The 4460-nt window shown below is 47.1% G+C and overlaps 1 pseudogene; it reads right to left on the reverse strand.

Moving 5' to 3' along the window:
- Positions 1229 to 4333, reverse strand: LOC110261373 (annotated as a pseudogene).

Genomic DNA, 4460 nt, shown 5'->3' on the forward strand with positions numbered 1-4460 from the left:
ATCCTTTACTGGGGCAAAGTCATGGATACATATGCCTGACACTAATGGAGTTTCTCTTTTGGAGGCTCTGGCCATGTCAGTGGCAGAAATGGATTATCCTGCTCACAACTATCTCTGCTATGTATCTTCGTTGGGCAGGGAGACTCTACCCTATGGAATGGGAAATCCTAGTTCTACCTTTTGTCTTATACCAGTCTCTGGATTTCAGTCTTCTAGGGTCATCTCTCCCTTTAGGTGGGGATCAATTCTTTTCCTGGTTCTTGAAGCAGGAAGCTGTGGGCTCCAGGTGTTCAAGGACACCTGGCTGTGCCTTCTCTCCTTCCCATGGCTTTCACTGCACCCAGGAAGCTGCCGCGTTTCTCTCCAGCACAGTCTGGAGAGGGGCAGAGAGACATCAAAAGCTGTTTTCTGAGGCAGGGGTGTTGGTGTGGCCAAGGATGGTTCTGGAGCTCTGCCTGCAGTTTCAGACTCCAATCACCAGGAAGGTGGATTTTTAGGAATGACTTCCCTAGTACCCTGGCAACCAGCATGTGTTGTACTGGAGAGCATGGTGTGCTTCCTGGAGCCCTTAGTTGACCATGATCCTCATTCAACTTTTCCCACTCTGTTCGGTCTTCTCTTAATGGAGTCTGAGGACAGAGAATTTCAGGTATCACTGTCTCCCTGTAACTCCAACATATTTGTCCACATCTACTCCTAGACTGGAGTCCCTGATTTTCCCACATAGCAAAGAGATGGTGCTCTGCCTCACATGCAACCCTGCGACCCTGTCACTGTCACCCAAGATCAGCCTTAAACACAAAGGAGCAACAAAAATCTGGAATAAAATCTGCCGACTCAACAGCCCTTAAGGCATGAACACCCACAGGAAACCCAGAGAATACTGTCTTCCCACAGCATCCACTACGCGTTATTTAACTGGGTTTATTCTGCCTAATACAGCCATGAGCACACCATGTGGTCAACCCCTCCTATGTATCAGCCTTGGGAGCCTGGACCAAGGAATCAAATGACTTCAAATCGCTTTGGATGAAGATGACTGGCATCAGGACCCTAGGCTTCAGGATGAGTCTCCACCCTTTCCTCATCTTCACTGAGCCCCGGTATGTCCTCTATTCACCAACAATGAACTGCCAACCCCATTAGATTTTACCTTAGAAAGACCCTGGGCTTCCCCATATCCTCTCCGTTGACCTAAAATCACGGTAAGTGAATGAACACCTGAGCATCATGCAGAAACACACTGTATTTCTCTGATAAGATGAGGGGATATCGAGTCCCTCCTCCCCAGAAAGCAGAGTCTGGAGAGAGCAGAGTCATGGTTCATGAGCAGAAAGGGGCAGTTGAAAAACACACATAAGGTAGGACATTAGTATTCACCACCCACCAACTGGGATTCTGAAAGCGAGAAATTGAAACATGAAAGATGAATGAAAGGATGGGAAAACACACAAAGGTGCTCAAGGGCAAGGATGCTTCGGGTGGCTCTGGGCTCAGCAGAGGATCTGGGAGACACATGAAGAGCCCTGTGAATGTGCGGGAGGCGCTGCCTGTGCCTGTAGAGGGTGGAAACCATGGAGCCACTGGCCCAGAGGATGAGCACAGAAAATGGAATTTCTGGGAATACCATCAATACTGCAAAAACTGAGCCTGTGATTTTCTTCTGATCTGTGGCAACACAATGTCCAAAATCTCTTTTCTTTGTGATGTTTGTGCAGCTCAATTTGCCAGAAATATACAACATATATACAGGAAAAACAGAACATACAGACATGTACTGGATCCAGCAAAGGGAAATGGAGAAGCCCATGCATTTTGACTTTAAGACCCTTCCAGCAGGAGTCCATGGAGCTGATCAAGATGGTCTGGGACACACTCAACAGGAAGGTGGTTCCAATGGATGCGCCTCTGTCCACCTGCTGAATGTCCAGAAGCCTGCTTACAAAATCCTTGAGAAAAATATTTCAAACCAAAAGCTTTCCACAGAAAGGAAAATCATGGACTTGGAGAAGAGACTTGTGGTTGCCTCGGGGGAGGGGGAGGGAGTGAGATGGATTGGTAGCTTGGGGTCAATGGATACAAACTATTGCTTTTGGAATGGATTAGCAATGAGATCCTGCTGTGGAGTACTGGGAACTGTGTCTAGTTACTTATGGCAGAGCATGATAATGGGAGAAAAAAAGAATGTGTACATGTATGTGTAACTGGATCACCATGCTGTACAGTAGGAAAAAAATTGTATTGGGGAAATAACAATTTAAAAAAGCTGCCACTGTGTGAGGGGCTCCTTTAGAGAGAATGACCAAGGAGTTGGCTAGAGTCAGATGCTTGAGAATCATGTCTGTGGCTTTCATCCTGCATTCAGTGTGGTAAGGAAATATGCAATGGTAAAGAAGGGAGAAATTGCCCAGAATTCCAGTCCTAGTCCGTGATAGGAAGTTTATTCCTAACACCATGTCTCAGGAGACTTTTTTTTTTAATTCGGCATGTTTTCTGTTAAATAATAGAACAAATGTTCTTCTGAGCATAATGTCTCCAGGATGGTTTCTGACACAGAGAGTAATATTACTTTGTGCTGCTCTTAGTTTGCCAAGATTTCATGAGACAGGATGTGATGGAGAGAGAGGCAGTATATTTCAGGGAAAAGTCAGCCATATGATGAAACGGGGTTCACCTGGCTGAAGCAACAACAAATGAGAGAAAACTCAAAGAGAGTACAACACAACATTTTAAGAATAAGCTGACATTTGCTGGACAGACTGGCACAAAGTAAACCCTCGATCACTGCCACATCAACAAACCAATCCATGCTGAGTAGATTCCATTTCTAATTTTAAAGATTGTGCATTTTTTAGAAAAACAAATTGAATTTCTGTTTATCTAAAAATAATTCTAAAAGTCGTGAAACAGATAAACTGTATTATGAAATGACTTTGGCTTATAATAAAATTGAGACTAGTGCCTCTCTCGCTTTCTCTTGCTCTCTCTCTCTCATGCACATGAACACACACCCACACATGCAATTTGTAACCAGGATAAGAACCCCAAGAGACCATACACAGAGGGAAAACAACGGCCAAACTCTTCCAACAGAAACTTCAATAAAGAGGTATTTCAATGGATAATACATATGTAAAAACATTCAATATTCTGAAGAAAAAATTCAAATATTCCCTAGTAATCAATAAAATTAAAATATAACCACTATCTACACATCATTAACCACCATCAAGAAAACTACAATGAAAATGGCAGAAACAGGAGGTGGAGCAAGAGGGCGGAGGAGTGAGAGGTGGCGCTCACCTTCTCCCACAAACATAATAAAAAAACACATCTCATGTAAAATGACTCGCATGGAACACCAGCTGAATGCTGGCAGAAGAATTGAAACCTCCAGAAAGGGCAAGAAACTCTTGACATAACTGGGTAGAACAAAAGGAAAAAAAGAGAGAGAAAGAAAAAAGGAATCAGGATGGGACTAGCATGCCTAAGAGGGAGCTGTGAAGGAGAAAGGGAACCCACAGTCTGGGAAGCCACCTAATGGACAGAAAGATCATCTGAGTTGAAGGGACCTCGAAGTCACTGAGAAAAGCGTAGCAGCTGGACTGAGGAGGGCAAAGCAGAGTGAGAGCTGCACATGTCATCAGAACCACTGGCCCGGACACCACAGCCTGAGACACTCAGGTGGGGGCTGGGCTACTGAGTCTTAGGCTCCCGAGGTCAGTCTCAGGGAGAGGACTGGGGCTGGCTGTGGGGAGACAGCCTAAGGGGCGAAGGAGCAGGGCACCACGGACCGGGGAGCGGTGTGCTACGAGCTGGGGAGTGGAACACCTACAGCAGAGGGAACCTGGGAGAAGGTCCAGGCCCTCAGGAGAGGCAAGGCGCCATCCCTGGGGAGGGTGAGAGGAGGGGCGGTCACCATAGGAAACTCCCTCCACCTGAGTGGGCTCTCAGAGGGCAAGGCAGCTCTGGCATAGGCTACGGGTGGCTACGGGCACTTTCTGTGCAGGCTACCAGTAGCCAGGCACCTCTTGTGTAAGCTAAGGGCATCAGGGGACTGAGTGTGACATAATGCCTTTCGCATGACCTCTTGCCACCACTGGGGGCCTGTGAGTGGGCTCCACCTGTGGCCCCAGTCACCCTCAGGGGTTAGCAAAAAAAAAAAAAAAGGGCACTGCAACCAAGCACCATACATTGTTGCTCTCACTCCCCTGGGAACACACCTGCTCTGCAGCTGCCACTGCCAAAAGCTATGGGTGGCACCCAGACACTTGGACACTGACCCTTCCCAAGACCCCACAACTAGGAGCAGCTGGTACAGCACCTCCTGCATGGGCTAAGTGGTACAGGGTGCTTCTTCAATGGTGTACAGGAGGACGGGGCAAACCACACAGTTACCTCTGGCTCCACAGATGGGAGTGGCCCTCCACCACTAGGGGTCTGTGAACAGGCACCACTTG

This window comes from Sus scrofa, chromosome 6, assembly GCF_000003025.6.
Source record: "Sus scrofa isolate TJ Tabasco breed Duroc chromosome 6, Sscrofa11.1, whole genome shotgun sequence".
Lineage (NCBI taxonomy): Eukaryota > Metazoa > Chordata > Mammalia > Artiodactyla > Suidae > Sus > Sus scrofa.